This window comes from Tursiops truncatus, chromosome 7, assembly GCF_011762595.2.
Source record: "Tursiops truncatus isolate mTurTru1 chromosome 7, mTurTru1.mat.Y, whole genome shotgun sequence".
In the NCBI taxonomy this organism is placed as follows: domain Eukaryota; kingdom Metazoa; phylum Chordata; class Mammalia; order Artiodactyla; family Delphinidae; genus Tursiops; species Tursiops truncatus.
In genome coordinates this window covers 12,276,816-12,294,765 of record NC_047040.1, presented here as the reverse complement: position 1 = coordinate 12,294,765, position 17,950 = coordinate 12,276,816, and the positions used below count along the sequence as shown (strand labels likewise).

General features: G+C 36.1%; 1 long non-coding RNA gene across 2 annotated transcripts in view; it reads right to left on the bottom strand.

Annotated features, from left to right (window-relative positions):
* Positions 1 to 2,550: 2,550 nt before the first annotated feature.
* LOC117312932 (uncharacterized) overlaps positions 2,551 to 17,950 on the bottom strand; it is a 175,155-nt gene continuing 159,755 nt past the window's right edge. The window contains exons 6-8 of one of the 2 annotated variants that reach the window (XR_004527350.2): positions 17,684 to 17,860; positions 13,784 to 13,900; positions 2,551 to 3,721 (exon numbers count right to left, since the gene is read on the bottom strand). This is a non-coding gene — a long non-coding RNA (uncharacterized lncRNA). Of the gene's footprint in view, positions 3,722 to 12,115; positions 13,152 to 13,783; positions 13,901 to 17,683; positions 17,861 to 17,950 lie in introns of those variants that run through there. The other variant, XR_004527351.2, reaches the window with a different exon arrangement.

The window sequence follows — 17,950 nt, the reverse complement described above, 5'->3', positions numbered from 1 at the left end:
GAGAGAAACAGGTGAAAAAGCAAGAGAAGGAATAATGGTAGGTACAGGAGGAGGAACTGTCGTTTCACCACACTAAAGAGAATTTCAGATACGCATTGATCTTGATTAAGGGGATGGGATAACATAAGGATAAAACTGCAATCTTTGGTTTTAAAATCAGCAGATAATTGGTGACTTTGAGACCCCAGTTTGAATTATGTTTACCATTTGAAATGGCTACAATGGGCTGAGAATAAGTAAAAGGTGAGAGAACTGAAGCAGCAAGTATAGACTACCCTTCCCATATTTGTGGTGACAAAGGAAAGAAAAGAGATGCAAGTAAGACCAAGGGAAGACTTTTAAAAACATTTGAAAGCGGAGATAGATCACACTTGGAGGCTAAAGGGAAACACCCAGTGGAGCCGGCAATCATGTCGATGCATAAAGTAAGGGATAATTTCAGAGGCCAGATCACAATGAAAAGAGGGATGGACCTGAATCCCAGGTAGAAGTAATGAGTCTTCCATGGGGAAGAGAGCAAAATAATTAAATCTGTAGGTAAATGTTGTAGGACTCGAAGTAAAAGTGGGAGGCAGAAAAAGCTTCCTGAGACTAAGGTTGAGTAGAACGTTGACACAGATGAGAATGGAGCGTTCCAGGGAGAGTGATTAATGCCAGGCAAAACATAGGTGCAGGAAGCATCACATGGAACATGATAATTAGAAGTGGTTTAGCGTGGTTGCTGATGATGTGCAAGATAGATGGTGCAAGAGATAACACAGGAAAGGAAGGTGGGGATCAAATTATAATGGAGATATTGAGAAACATGTACTTCAGTCTCTTGTAGGTCAAAGGGAATTGTTGAAGAGGTTTAGGCAAGGGGGTGATGTGGGAAGTTATATGCTGAGGATAGATGACTCTGGCAGCCATGGGGAGAAGGGATTGTATAGGTCCAGGGGAGACACACACTCAACTTCAAATCTGCATAGTAGTCTAACATGAAGTAGTACAGGATGGAGAGGATACAGGAGAGTCGATACGTATTTGAAGAAAAAACATTCTACAATACGTTGGGTTTTAAGAAAAATGAGGAAACAAAGAAAATAAGTTTTTATTTTGCATGGTTGATCAGAATTTGATTTCACATACTAAAGGAATAAGGAAATAAAGCAGATCTTAGAAAGGAAAGTGAGTTCAGTTTTGAGAATGTTGGATTGAAGGGTTTTGTCTGACTTTTGGGTGGGGGTGGGATTGAATGAGATCAGCTATTGGTTGGAGTAATTCAGACTGGGAATCAAATGGGATCTGATGGATCTTTAACCTCTCTCTTGTTATGCTCTCTGTGACTAATCACAACAGGGATGTAGGAATTGAATTGGTGAACCTGAACCCAGAGGCTTCAGGAACTCCACAGAAACAGAGGGTTAGCAGTGCCTTGGGAAGGTAGCTAGTAGAAAAGAAGGTCTCAATTTCATAATATGCTGCCAAAGTAGCCTAATACTAAAATCTACCTGTCATGATATGATCCAGGCAAAGCAGGATGTTCTGTCCCTTGCATTTCCACATGGCCTCCTTATGCTACTTTGTGACTGTCATATTAATCTGGTTGCAACTGCACACACATTTTGGGAATGGATGACTACTGTCATGAATTGGCTTTTATGCCGTATTTCTCTCCCCACACCACCCCCCTGCCTTGACCCCTGCAGATTGAATTTCTTCCAAGTCAATGAGAACCCTACAGTGGATCTTCAGACAGAGGATATGATTTACTTGGAGCATAGGTATTGCACAGGAAAGTAAGCTCTTTTCCATTTTAAACACAGGTATTATTTTGCTCTAGAAAAACTCAAGGCAATTTATTATGTGTTTTTTTTTTTTTTCTTCTAGGCACCCATCTCTCTATACCTCAAGTAGCATTTCCAGTGGGAATTTCAGAGATCCTAACTTGCAGCCAAAGAGTGGTTTTTCATTAGAAGGATAGGAATCCTTGAAAGGTTATGGGTTGTGGAGGACTAAAGAACAAGAAAGGATCACATGGCTGAAGTAAGACTTTCCCAGGAAAATGTTCCAGGTCACTAAACAGAATGGAATTCACTCCTGGTTTAAACTCTTTGCCTCAAGGTTTTATTATCTTTGTAATTAAAATAATAATAAAAAAGGAAATCTCAATGAAGATATTGTCAGAATTTGTTAGCAAGTTGATGAAGCCAAGTTCATCTATGCTTCTACCTGCTTTAATGTAAAATTTAACTTATGTATTCAAAGAATATCGTTATTTTATATTAAGTATGAAATTTTACAAACTTAAAGCACAATAACTAATTCTGGCAAGGGCTAAACTTGATCATTGCCAAATACTTTCCACTCTAACCTCATTTCTTTTTGGTTGAAATTAGTACAAATGCTTTCCCTCTAAGGGGCAGGGGTTTCTCTGCTCAGAGGTGAGGTGACTTTCTAAAAAGATAATTTGAAGTCTAAGCCACTTTTCAGTCATAAGCACAAAAAACAATAACCCTATTTAACCTTGAGACCATTGAAATTCTTGAACTTTAAACACAAAGATTCATGGAATGAGAATTAATTTATTTTTCAGGTAAAATTTTTAAAGTTTTAAGAATGGCTTAAAATTATATTGGAATATTAGACATAGTCATGATAATTGAGTAATTTTAAACAGTTAATAGTGATTGACATATACACATATTTAGAAAAACTCTGTGTGAAACAGATATTTTAGTAGATCAAAATTTTGATACAGTTAAGAATAAAAATACTAAATTGGACTAGTATCCTTCATTAAATTATTTTATACATGTACAAAGCTTTATAAGACAAATCACTTTACAAACCTTATCCTGAAATCGGAAGTCTCCTACTGCACTTCTAGTCTGCATATTGCTCCCCAGAAATAACTACTGACAATTCCTTTAACAGTTTACTATTTCATCCACCTCCTTATTTCTAAATAATAAGCTTTTCCTGTTAGCTCTTGATTTATACTTCTTAGACATCATCTAATAGCTTTCTACTGGAAAACAAGAAGCATTCTTACATCCCCATGCCCTGCATCCTTTTCTTTACATCCTCCAATGCAATTATATCATACTTTTATTTTGATGGTTTTAAGCATGATTGACTTTGTTTTTCCTGCAGCTAACAACTGCATCTTTTTTATTAGCTTTTATGATTTTCTGTCATTACCATTAATGCTTTCCAAGCTCTCCATGTGCATTAAAAGACTCTCGAATACTCTTTGTCATGTGGTCAAGCACTTCAGGGAGCCAGCAATGCAACTGTTTTACTTTTTTTCCTTTCAGCTTCTTCCTTGAGTCCTCTGTTCCTGTCCAATCTGGAAGTTGTGCTCTATGCCTGCTTCTCAGTTGCTGTCCTGTGACTTCGTTTATTCTGGATCTTCATATGTTTGGTGTCTTCCCCTTTCATGCTTTTCTTCCCTGTTTTGTTAGCATACATCCTCTGCTCAGTGGGGTCCACACACGCCTTCTGATCCAAAGATTTTCATCCATAGTTTATGATAAGAACAAAACTCACTAGTAAGCATTTGAAAGCTTTTATAATAATTTGAAATTGCTACTCCATTCACACTTTTACTCCAGCTGTAGACCTGTTCAGATATCCTTGAACAAAATGGCAAGGCACCTAAGAGACAGGTGCAGTAAGACCAAGTCACATGGGGTGGTATTTTAAGTTAGCCAATGTTAATCGAGAAGTGTATACAAATCTGAAAAAAAAAAAAGTATTAATGTTAAGTTGTTACTTTACAATAATTTTAATTTAAATAAGCCTTTTCTAAATATACAGCTTATCTTTTGTTTTTGCGGTACGCGGGCCTCTCACTTTTGTGGCCTCTCCCGTTGCGGAGCACAGGCTCCTGACGCGCAGGTTCAGCGGCCATGGCTCACGGGCCCAGTCGCTCCGAGGCATGTGGGATCTTCCCGCACCGGGGCACGAATCCGTGTCCCCTGCATCGGCAGGCAGACTCTCAACCACTGAGCCACCAGGGAAGCCCTACAGCTTATCTTTTTTTTTTTTTTTTAACATCTTTATTGGAGTATAATTGCTTTACAATGGTGTGTTAGTTTCTGCTTTACAACAAAATGAATCAGTTATATATATACATATGTTCCCATATCTCTTCCCTCTTGCGTCTCCCTCCCTCCCACCCTCTGTATCCCTCCCCTCCAAGCTTATCTTTTAAATAAGGTGGAAAACTTTGTATTATTTCAGTGGTAAAATACTGAAGGTGAAATAAGCTTCATTAGATTTCTTGTTGAGAAGAGCCATGACTTTTCTGAACGTGACAGCAGAAGTTATCCAAGAGAAGAGAGGGAAGGAATTCCAAAGAAATGAAGACCAGAAGAGTTCATGCTAGCTTGCTCACAAGCATGTGTTGAGTTTGTTCTTTTTAAGTAATAACTGATGGTGTGTGCAAAATCACACTGTGCTAGGTGCACAGATGTACCAGCTAATGAAGTAATAAAGTTCTCAATGATTAAGCATCATTTCCATAAAAGGTATAAAGAAATATACTTAAAATTAAATGTTGTGTGAGGAAGGTAGAGGACCACTTGACAATTGCACCACAGGGCAACATATTCAGGAACCGGGGCATCCATAGCATAAAAGCTCAAAACAGAACAGATCAAGTTAGCAAGCAGTTTTTACTGCAAGTTGACACATGTTGATATAATGCTAAGGCAGTAATTATTTTAGAGTATGTGAAATTTAGCTATGCTGGTGCTATAAGGGAAGGTTTTTATTGCAAAAAAAGAAAAATGCAACTAAGTCTGGACTCTAGAATACAAACTATAAAATATCTCATTGTCTATTAATGTGTCTATCAGTGACCCAGCATTCTTCATCAAGAAATTCTTACTGTCAGGGCTTCCCTGGTGGCACAGTGGTTAAGAATACACCTGCCAATGCAGGGAACACGGGTTTGAGCCCTGGTCTGGGAAGATCCCACATGCTGCGGAGCAACTAAGCCCATGCGCCACAACTACTGAGCCTGTGCTCTAGAGCCCGCCAGCCACAACTACTGAACCCGTGTGCCACAACTATTGAAGCCTGCACGCCTAGAGCCTGTGCTCCGCAACAAGAGGAGCCACTGCAATGAGAAGCCCATGCGCTGCTAAGAAGAGTAGCCCCTACTTGCTGCAACTAGAGAAAGCCCGCACACAGCAATGAAGACCCAACACAGCCAAAAATTAATTAATTAAAAAAAAAAAGAAATTCTTACTGTCAAACAAATGTCAGCTAGATTATATGGTATGAATTATGTAAAGACTAATGCACAATATTAAATTTTAGCCTATTGAGCTAATTATAGAGATAATAATGAGACTGATTATAAGCAGTTTCTTTGCATGGCGAAATACAGTGGTTTCAAGGGAAAAACTTCTGTTTAGACTAATTGAACACTTGGTTTTATTGCAAAATAAGAAAATAGTTGAGGCCCCAAAATTTGAAGATATAAACTGGACAGTCAGACTTGCTTATTTATTTGATCTCATTAGTATTTTTAATTACCTTAATACTCTGATGTGAGGAAGGAATGTAACATGCTTTATAATGGCAGATCAGCTTAGAGAATTTTTGTAGGTTGTTAAAATATATTTTATATATTTGGAAAAAGTTATCACTGAATACTTTGTTCATAAATTTGATAAAACATTTTTACCATATATATATGTATATATATTCAAATAATAGTCTATTCAAGGAGGCAGAATCCTTTCTTTCACTGAAAGATAATTTAAACTTACTTAAAACATTACAGGACAGATTGTTGGAACTAGCAATTGGTAAAAAATTTAAGATGAATGTTGAAAATATAGCATAATGTGCTTCATTTTAAATAAATGATGCAACTGAATATCCTTAGCATGCCAGAATTGCTTTGAAATCTCTTCTTCCTTTCTCTCACACATTTTGGGAGACTAGTTTTACTCCAACAAATGCAATTAAAGAAAAAGATAGAAATATTTTAGCTATACATTATACCCGGTGATACTGTTGTCATGAATCCAACCTACAATGGATAAATTAACAAGCAAAAAGTAAGCATATGTGTGATATTAAAAATGTTAAAAATTGATAAAAACTTGGTTTGTTAAACTATGTATATATGTGTGTCTAAAAGAGGGAATCACTATCTCACTAATAACATTTTTTAAGGCACAAATGTGGAATAACTAAAATTTTCTAGTGTAATAAAAACAATCAATTTAATGTCTATACACTCATTTTTAATGATAAACGTGCAGATTTTTTATTTCTTTTTTTTTCCTTATGTTAGATTGGTTCAGATCACATTTATTGAAATGCAATTTAATGTTTGCTGGATCAAATAGAATTTGGACTTTTTAATTGTTTCTAGTAATTCATCTTTAATTGTACTGCACAAAGGAATGTTGTATGTGAAGCACTGCTGTAATAATTTTGCAGGAAAGGATGAAGGGTGATAGCTATATTGGTAGGATAGAGGAATGGCAGGGGAGAAGTCCATGGGATTGAATGAATTTTTGGAGACGTTGCTTGCCTGAAAATAGCTCTGTTCTACCTTCATACCTTCTCGATAGTTTGTCTAGGTATAGAATTCAAGGAGAAAATGATTCTTCTTCAGGATTTTTAAGTGATTGCTTTATTTATTCATTCAGTCTTCTTACTTCCAGTGCTGGTCTTAAGGAATCTAAAGACCCTGATTCTGAGCTTATATATGCCCCTGATTCATTTGTTCTTTCTTCCTCCCTCCCTCCCTCCCTCCTTCCCTTCCTCTCTCTCTTTCTTTCCTTCCTCCTTTCCTTCCTTCCTTTTTTCCATCCTTCCTCCTTTCCTTCCTTCCTTCTTTCCTTCCTTCCTTCCTTCCTTCCTTTCTTTCTTTCTTTCTTTCTTTCTTTCTTTCTTTCTTTCTTTCTTTCTTTCTTTCTGTTTCTCTCTCTTTCTCTCTCTCTCTCCCTCCCTCCCTCCCTCCCTCTCTCTCTCTCTCTCTCTCTCTCTCTCTCTCTCTCTCACTCTCTCTTTCTTTCCTTCTTTCTAAATTTTTAGAATCTTCCCTGTCACTGGCATTCTGAAATTTCACAATGTTATGAATTGGTGTGGTGGTGTGGGCTCCATTTCACTCACTGTGCCAGTCAGTTGGTGAATCTTTTCAATCTGGCAATACATGTTCTTTATGGTTTTTATTTCCCTGTTTGGATCTTTTACATTGTGAACTCTCACCATATACATGATGTTCTTCAGCTATTCGATTATTTAAGAGTTAGAGACTTTAAAAAAGATGATTAGGTAGTTTTTAAAAACTCTCAGCACACTAGCAACACAGTGGAACTTCCTAAATCTGATAAAGGATATCTATTAAAAACCTAAGAAAATACAATACTCATTAATCAAATATTGGAAACATCCCCCTTGATACTGAGATTGAAGCAAGGACACCCATTGTCACTACTTCTATTCAAAATGAACTACCTGTTCTAGGCAGTGCAGAAAGGCAAGAATTAGAAACAAAAGTAATAAGAATTAGAAAAGAAGAAATTAAAACTATGATTATTAATATAGGACATAAACGTGTACGTAAAAAAGCCAAATAATCTCCAAACCAGTTGCTAGAATTAAGAAGTAAATTTACCAAGGTATTGGATGCAAGGTCAATATAAAAAACAAACAATCAAACAAACAAAACTCCTCAATCTATCTCTATATACCAGCAGCAAAAAAAAAAAAAAGTGAAATTTAAAATAAAAATCATATTTACCAAAGCATTTTAAGAAATAACACATAGGAAGAAATCTAAGGAAAAATATGTAAGATTTCACTGGAAACTATAAAACGTTATTGTGAGTAATTAAAGAAGACATATAAATGGAGTGAAATCCCATATTTGGGGGTCGGTAAACTGAATACTGTGAAGATATTCTAAGGTACTCTGAAAAAAGAACAAATCTAGTAGACTAACAATACTAGGTGTCAAGGATTATTTTAAAGGTATAGTAATTAAAGCAATGTGGCATCAATACAGGTATTGACAAATTAATGGAACAAAACAGAATCCCAAGACAGACTTGTAAACATATGTCACCTGACTTATTACAAAGGCAGCACTGCAGAACAGTGGGATGGGGGGTTGGCACTGATTAAAAATGGTGATGGGTTAATTGAATATTCCTATTGAGAAAAAAATAAATAAATCTTTGCCCTGTACCTCATACCATAAACAAAAATGGAATTATAAACTTTCGGTGAAAACACAATAGGAGCATAAATTGGAAGTCCTAAAATTAACTTAATTTTACATATAGTTGACAGCATGAAAAGCACTTTTGCCTATAATTATTTTATTTGTTTTTATGAAAACCCTGTAAAGCATATATGGTAGATATTATTATCTACATTCCACCAATGAGAAAAACTAAATTTTAAAGAAATTCAGTTGTTTGCTGACAATTACACGGTCATTAAACGAATAAAGAAGGGTGTCATCCAGTCCAATGCCAATAAGATAAGAGAAAATAGAAAGTCAGCAAGTTCAAGTAATTTACCTAAGTTTATACCCTGTGTTTCAATTTCCTCCTTTGCAATAGGTTAGCAAGGTTATTACAAAATATATAAATAAATAAATAAATAATGTGATCAGTGTGAAAATGGTAGGCACTCAATAAATATCAACCTCTCCTCTTCGCCCATCCTGAAGTCCACCGGCCAGTCAGGAATGTAGACCCGACTGGAATGAATGTCTCTAGTGCAGTGCAGCATTCTCTGCTGCCTCTGATAAATGATACTGATAGGGCTCAACGAACTAGTGGAATTGGCCACCTGTGCAATGTGAAACTTGTCACTTATCAAACAGCAAAACGGAAAATTGCTAGAAGGTGACAGGGTATTTTATAGAACAAAATGTTCCAATTTTCAACCCATTTCACAAAGTGTTTTCTTTGTGTGTCTTCATTTCATTTTTGGCGAGTGTGATTTTTTTTTTTTTCCCTGCGTCCTCTGTCATTCTTGCTCTGGCTTAGAATCCAGAGCTGCTCAGCTTCCTCTCCTGACCTCCTAGTGACAACGTCATCATTGTTCCTGAGACTGTGATTAGGACTCGTGATGGTTGCATGACAAACCTTCCCAGGGGAGGGACACTCACTTGTTCCAGAGCATTTGTTTTACTTCAGTGAACACGACCAAGAATGACTTCAGAACAGAGCTGACTATTACCTGGAAGTGTTGGGTTTTTTAAACAGGAAAAAAAGAAAGAAAGCTTTTTCCCTTAAATAATCAAGTTAATAATTCAAACCCAACACATGAAAATCTTCTGTATACAGATAAACCAAAGGCATTTACTGGAAATGTAGAAATCATAAAATTTCGTTTTTCTTTTTTTAATTAAAGTATAGTTGATTTACAATGCTGTGTTAGTTTCAGGTGTACAACAAAGTGATATATATATATATATATATATATATATATATATATATATATATTCTTTTTCAGATTCTTTTCCCTGATAGGTTATTACAAAATATTGAGTATGGTTCCCTGTGCTATACAGTAAGCCCTTGTTGGTTATCTATACAAAATCACAAAATTTAAAGACTGGGAATAATTTTAAGAAATCTCTAGTTTAAGGTTGCAAACTCAAATGCCTATAGGAGCCAAACAAGTCACATGAGTGAAGCCAACTATGTGACAATCACAGTCTCCTAGAGCTGGTGAGGATGCCTGCTAGTGGCCTACATTATACCCAGTGTAGCCTTATTCCTTATTAGCAGAAATCCTATTTTGTTCAGAATGGCTCTTTGCCCAGTTAAAATACTCACCTTGGTAGAATCCCTTGCAGCCCGTGGTGGTCAGATGACACAGTTATAGCAATGAGATACAAGTGGAAGTCTACAGGGTAAAACCACTCGGAAAACTGTTGTTTTTCCGAACAGGAAGGATAGCCCCAGCAGGCACAAGACTTTTATCATTTGTCTTGCTTTCTGTCTAGAACATGGTCATAATGCCTGGACAGAGAGTAGCCATCTTGTGGCCATGGAAACAAAAGCCATGCACTAAAGGTGGTGATTCAGGAACCAACTCAGTCAACAAATATGTTTTGAGTATTTACCCTGTGGCAAGCACGGAGGAGCAACAGGGCTTTATTCTCATGGGCTTTAAATTCTAAAGGGGAATGAGATACAGACAGGAAGGATGCCGGCTACTAGTAAGTTCTATGAAGAACAAAGTGAGAACAAAGTAAGAGGGTAGAAATCGGTGCAAGTCTGATATTAATTTAGATAGGAGAGTGGGAAAAAGTCTCTCTGATAGAGCAACATTTGAATTATAGTCTTTTATAAGAGGTAACTGGAAGGAAACAGGGCCATGTTACCGTTAGCTCTGAAGAAAAAAGGGGTCGTTGGCTCGCTGTTTTAGAAACCTTGAAAAAAATATTCTCTTCTTGGTGAGTTATATTGTGCAGTAGCGCATTAAAGGTTCTAGGTAGTCCTGAGGTAAATAAACGTATTTAACTTCGCCTAATCCAGAATTCCCCAGATTCGTTTGACTTGGAACATTTTGTTGGAGTTTGTCCTATCAATCACCTCTGGGAAAGTTCCAAGTCATAGTCTTGGGAAATGCTGGCTGTAATTGCCTTAGGATGGAAACAATTAACTATTGCTGAAGCCACTAGAGAATTAACTGAAACTGACCCCATTTGTTTTTTAAGTTCTCATAAATAAACATTTTTATTCAAATAAAGTTAAGAGCCCCAGATCATGGTGTTCTGTTATTTAGCAAGCAAAAATAAGCAAACAAAGAAGAAAAACTTATAAACAAGGGGCTAGTGATACTGCAGTAAAAGTAAGAATTGTAGGGAATTTACCATGGTAATAAAAAAAAAAAAAGAAAAATATTACAAAAATCTAACTTTTCAGGGAGAAAAGTGCTCTTCCATATTTGTCACCAAATACCCTATTTCCTTTTCCCACATTGCATTTCTCTTTTGCCCCATGTTTCAGTTTCAAAGTATTTATTTTGCCTCTTTTTTTACTGTGCTGTGTGGTTCATGACAGCAGAGACTGAATCTTGTTCAACTTTCACTTCTAAAAGTGTATTATAGGACATGGCTCATGTTAGGTGCTATGTTAATAGACAAGGTCATTCAGAATGAATATTACATTATTGTGCTCAGTCACTTCACACTTGTGCTCATTGTTTAAAGTCAGGCCAGGAGATAGATTCATTGAAAATATTGCCTCTTCTTACCTTATTTCTCAATATCATTTCTTTCCCCTGCCATCAGAGCAGGTTCAAAGTTCCTACACAATCTGAGTACACTACATCCATTAGGTCAAAAATATTTTAACATGCTAACAGTCGTTTGAGCCGTACAACAAGATGGATAAACAAGTCGATTTCTTAGGAGGCCTTTGCCAGCCAACCCATCCAATGTTCAGCTCTGATTATATTTTAGAACTCAGGGAAGATTTAAAAAATAACAGTAACTGGATTGCTTCCCAAACCAGTTAATTCACTTTTGTTTTTCTTTTGGTGAATCATCTGTGGGTTTTTATTAAAACTCACCATCAAATTTACATATGTCACAAGTGTTGGGAACCACTTTGTACTGGTCAAAGTAACTGAAAGCTTAGGGACCATCTGAGTGCAAGTAGTGAAATGAAGGAGCATAGGGGTGGGATAACATTCAACATGGTATGCAAATGGACATACACCAGGTAGGAGGATGTGTTAGCCTGGCCTTGGTAAGTTCACATCAAACAATAGCACCATCTTTATTCAAGAGAACTTCTAGTACAAGTCAGCTGACACAGCATCTGGAAATGCTTTAATCCTTTTGCAAAGAAATTGTCCGAAGATCCTCATGAATCTAAAAACCAATGTGACATTCACATACCACACTAAAGACAAGATTTGAAAGGGGTGGGCATGATAGTATATTACAATGCTGCTCTGAAAGTCATCTAAAACACTTTGTGTCCTACGACAAGAAAAGGAATAATGAGCATCTGTACACGCCTTATTTCAATGTAAAAGTGGAGTGTTGGATTTTGCTGACTGTATATCCACAAGCTTCTATTCAGAGCCCAGCTGCTACAATTAGTAGCTCAGCTGACAATCCTTGGCCAATCATGTATTTTCACCTACCCAATATCATCGTTGCATTCTACCCCTTGCTTAACCATGGTTCACTAATACAGGCAAGAGAAGTTTCCTGTTAACTCAAAGAATGTTTTATACAAAATATTCCCCAAAGGCACTCTCTTTGATTTCTACATACATCAGTCAATCTCTGAATGTCTACTGAAAATATAGAGTAGGACTTCATTAGCTTTAAATGATTCTATTTCATATATGATATACTCAAATAGACTAAATTCTTCCAGGGTGGCCAGCATATCTTAAATAATACACTTCCATTGTTGAAAAGTCATGGCGGAATGCTGGCCTAAGTGTAGAAAATCAATAACTACATCTTAATAATTTACCTGTCAAACATGCTTATTTCTTTTTAAATTTTATTTTGAAACAATTGAAATAACCCCAAACTTACAGAAAAGTTGTGAGTACTATAGGAAGATCTTGTCTTTTCTAAACCATCTGAAAGTAAATTTCACCCTAATCACCCCTAAACTCTTCACTGTCATATTCTACAAACAAGGACATTCTTCCTGATAGCCACACTACCACCCTCACACCTAGGTAGTTAGCACAGATATATCATTAGTACTATCTAACTTTCAGACCCCCGTTCAGGTTTTCCAATTAACATAATAATGATTTTCACAGCAAAACAGTAAAAACAAAACAACAGGAACAGCAACAAAAAACCTAGTTCAGAATGACACATTGCAGTTAGCTGACATATCTCTTCAATATCCTTCAATTTGGAATAATTTCTCCATTTTTCCTTGGCTTTCAGAACTTTGAATGTTTTAAAGATTACAAACCAGTTATTTTGTAGACTGTCCTTCAAATTTGGGTTTTTCTGATGTTTTCTTATGGTTAGATTTGTTATATATTATGTATAACATTACAGCAATGATGCTGAGTTGTTCACATTATATCATATCAGTAATTTAGATTTGTCCCATTACTGATAATGTTTACTTTGATCACTTGAGTAAAGTGGTACCTTTTAAGCTTCACTTTGGTAAGAGAACCTGTTGAAAAGGACATAAACAAAAATTGGGACAGTCAACATTTCACCAAGCAAACATGCTTATGTTCACATAAAGCACTTTAATTTAGGTAATACCTTAACTAAAAATGATATCAATACTATTTTGCATATATCAAAATAGTAATGAAGGACACTGTTTAGTGTACATCCATTCATTATTGACACCTGAGATTTCCTCATGGAACAGTGGAGAGACCTAACTGTCAATGATGGTGAAGGTAATGATCATGGTAGTGATAAAGCAGACAGAGAAATTGGAATAGAATACTTGGGAATAGAAGTCTTCTAGGTCCACTCTCAGTCTTTCTACCTTCAGGTTCACAACTTCAATTTGAAATGGTGGCTTTAGGAAACTTACAACCTGTCAAGTATGTGCTTTGGTCACAGTAGGTGTCAGATGTCTCTGATGGTAGCTTGCACAAGGCTTGGCAGTTAAGCATTAAGCTAAAGGTTCTCCTCTGAATTGTCTCTTCACACTCCTTTTTAGGTTGTAACAAATAATTTATGCCTCGTATGAAGGTAAATTACAATTTGCTTATGCATTTACATGAAATATTATTAATCAGCTCTACACTTGATTTATTTAGAAAGCCTTATTATGCTCCAATATACCATTCAAAATGCTGGCTGCTTGCTTTTCAAATACAGCAGGTATATGTCCTCCTGGGCCCCCTTGGAAGCTGCTTTCTCCCTCACAACCTCAGCAGTAAAATTCCGCCTGCTGTAGCACTAAAAGGGAAGAAAGGAAGATATTAACTCATGTGTGTATATTATTATGTACCCCATTATTGTTGATTAACATATCATATTATATTGAATACATAAATATATATCAAATATATTATGTATTAATATATATAAAAGTATATTGATCATATAATCATATTTCAAAAGGGAAGGAAAACAGACTAGTAAAGTTATATTCCCTCCTCATATTTTACACTATAATAAATTCAAATGGATTAAAGATTTACATATGACAATGAAACCACCAGTTTACAAAGAGAAGTGTAAGTGAATAAAAGAATGTGGGGCTTCCCTGGTGGCGCAGTGGTTGAGAGTCCGCCTGCCGATGCAGGGGACGCGGGTTTGCGCCCCGGTCCGGGAAGATCCCACATGCCGCGGAGCGGCTGGGTCCGTGAGCCATGGCCGCTGAGCCTGCGCATGCGGAACCTGTGCTCCGCAACGGGAGAGGCCACAACAGTGAGAGGCCAGTGTACCGCAAAAAAAAAAAAAAAAAAAAAAAAAAAAAAAAAAAAAAGAATGGGGAAGGTCCTATCATGCATGACAGGCACAGGGGAAAGATCAATAAATCTGACTACATAAAAGTTAAAATTTCTCTATGATGAAATTCACTATAAATAAAGTCAAAGGACAGTATGGGAAAATCTTGCCATGTGTTTGAAAAACAGAGGTCTAACAGTCTTAGTATGTAGATATATTTTTAAAAATCAATTTTTAAAATAAAGAAAACTTAGATTGGAAAAAATGGCTTAAAAATAGAAGCATATAATTCACACAGGAAAACACAAGTAGCCCACAAAGCAAAATTTCAAGCTCATTGGTAGTTAAATATGAAATACAAAGAACAAAATACTAATTTTAGCCCCTCAGGTGGTCAATGATGAAAAAAGAAAGATTATCCTAGGGTAGGTAAAGGTGTATAATTTCTATTTTGTCTCTAAACATGTTACTTATATATATTGCTTTTAAAATATTCAAAAATTATGAAACAATTACTTGTGAAATGTATGGGTTTTTATGGGAAAAGGGGACTAAAAATCAACACTTTTGACATTAAAAAGTAGTGTTTGTTTGCATCTATATAACCTGTCTGATCATACCAAGAAAAATAGCTTGTTGGATACAATAGCAGGAACTATACATCTTCCAATGAATACTGGTTGTGTATGTAGCCACAGGATAATGGAATTGAAGTGAATAATAATCATACCTAGGAAATGATATTTCTTTTCAATATGTACTCGGGGACTATCATAGCAGCACAAAGCTGGATTTTAATTTTCTTATTCCTTTACATTTATTCCCAGTGACAAAATCTTCTGATTACCATGGCTTTCTAATGCATTTTAAGATCCCCTTCAATACTCGACTTTTTTAGATGTTTGCCTATAATCAGATATTTACTCTTCCAGATCAACCCTAGAATCATTTTATCATATTCTAGAAAGAAGGAAGATTTTTATTAGGACTGAATTACATTTATATATTAATTCAAAGAAAATTGACATCTTTGGAAAACAACTCTCCGTATTTCAATTCTTATTTTATGTGCTTCAATAACTTTTTTATGATTTTATTCAGGAACGTACCACATATGCCTTGGTTATTCTTAAGCATTTCATTTTTTGTTTCTACTATATTTAACTGGTTATAATCAAAATGGGATTAAAAAGTTTTGTAAATTAAATTTTAAATGACTTCCTTGCTGAACTCAGTTCTAACACCCCTCCCTCCACCCAATTGGTTATCTTGTGGTCTGTATATATACAATCAAAAAATTAAATATTGACAGTTTTGCCTCCTTTCTTCTCATGATTACACCGCTTTTTTTTTGTTGTTGCTGTTGTTTCCGAATGGACGAACAGGCTCTTGAGAGAAAATGCTAAATGTAATGGTGATATTGGCATTCATGTCTTGTTTTTTATTTTAAATAAAATCCTTCTACTGTGCTGCAAATCACTGGTTGAATTTGATTATTCCTATCCTATTGAGAAAATATACATGACCATTTCAAAAAATGTTTTCCACGTGAAACATTCTAACAATGTCACGAAATTTATCAAATGTCTTTAATAACTATCAAGTGAGTTGCCTGTTTTTTTTTTCTTTTTAATCTGTTAATAGGACAAATTATGTAAGTAGATAAACTGATTTCCTAATATTAAAATTTATTTTGCGGTACGCGGGCCTCTCACTGTTGTGGCCTCTCCCGTTGCGGAGCACAGGCTCCGGACGCGCAGGCTCAGCGGCCATGGCTCACGGGCCCAGCCGCTCCGCGGCACGTGGGATCTTCCCGGACCGGGGCACGAACCTGTGTCCGCTGCATCGGCAGGCGGACTCTCAACCACTGCGCCACCAGGGAAGCCTTTTTTTGCATTCTTGAATGTACTTTACGTAGTCATGTTTTATGCTTTTTAATGTGACTGTATTAAAATTGCTATAGATGTTGATCATAGAATATATGTTCTTTGCATTGTTTCCTTTCTACAGCACTCTTTAAATGCTGCAGAGGGTGTTGTCCAGAATTCTTAAACGTTTTTTGATGACACTTGTAATGAAACTTACTGAGGCATTGAAAAATTTACCCTGGTAAGACACTAAATTGGCAGTAACATCTTGTTCTAGCAGCAAGTTCCTGTAAGTCTTGATTCATCCTTTTACTCTCTAACCATGCATTTTAGATGGACTCTCCATGGTACAAATTAATGACCTATCTAAGGTAATGAGAGATCTCCTAGACTGAGAGGTACTGTTCAACCGATACTTCTATGTTTCTTCCTAATTATCTTGGTAGCTGCCAGCAATGAATTTAAAGGAGAACACATGAGTGCCAGTACTCAATACTGGCATATAAAAACATTTTTATAAACTACTCTGAATGATGAAGAAAAGAAAATTGGCAAACCCCCAAGGCATTGTGTTCCAGAGCCAGGAATGTGATTCTGGAATATTTCCACTGTGGTTTTCACTTCAGAGTAATTTGGAAAACAGGCCATAAAACTCTGTGTGGGGATAGGTTATCCAAGGTAACTCCTCTGTCAAATGAGAAAAAATATTAACAATCTTAGACTCATAAGAGAGCATGTGTTACCAGTTATTAAAGCTAATACGGCAAACAGAAGGTTGTTTCACATTTATATGCATGTGTATTACATATAGGTGTGTATATTGTATATATATGTGTATATATTATATGTGTATAATAATGTGATATATTATTCAGTGGATACAAAGAGACTTTATTTACTTATTCTTAAAATACCCAACCATTAATATGCTAATAGTGTGGGTGAAGAATAAATAACAACTCAGTCTCACCTAAAAAGCTTGTCTTAACAGAAGCATTAACTATGTATATTTTGAACTGCTGTGGAAAAACCTTGCCTGCAAAGACAGAATCAACAGAGTTTAAATGAGAGATGAGGTTTTAAATAAAGAAATTCACAACTGTATCAATCCAGGACTGTCATCTGTCACCCTAGCTTCTTGGGACCCAACAGTTTGTTGTTAGATGTTCTTATTTATATAATTATGTGTCTTAGAGGCAATCTGAAAGCTGAGGTGAGGTTACAATGTGGGTTGAAAACTGTGAACTGGTTAGGTGAAAATAAGTGAGGACTTCTGCCAAAGCTGCTTGAAGCAAACTGGTAAAGCAGGGTGAGTTGTCTGTGTTCAGTGTTTCTCTCCTCCTTCAGTGCCCTCCTACCTCTTCATTGGCATCACTACCGAAACTTCAGGTAGTTAAATCCACTCCCAACCTCTTATTACCTTATCAAAATCTTCTCCCAGATTCTTCATTTGGAAAGTAAGATGGGAGTCCGTCTTAATGAGGCTACATTCTAAACAAGCAAAACCGGGCCAGACAGCACTTTAAGGTGATATTAATCATGTCCACACTCTGCAGCAGCCATTGTACTACCTCTGCAAAGTAAATGCATCGTTTTCCTGCAATAAAAAAAAAAAAATGTCCTTGCATTTCAATAGGACTTAAAACCATAAATTAGAAAGATGTAACTAACATGGAGAAAACACAGA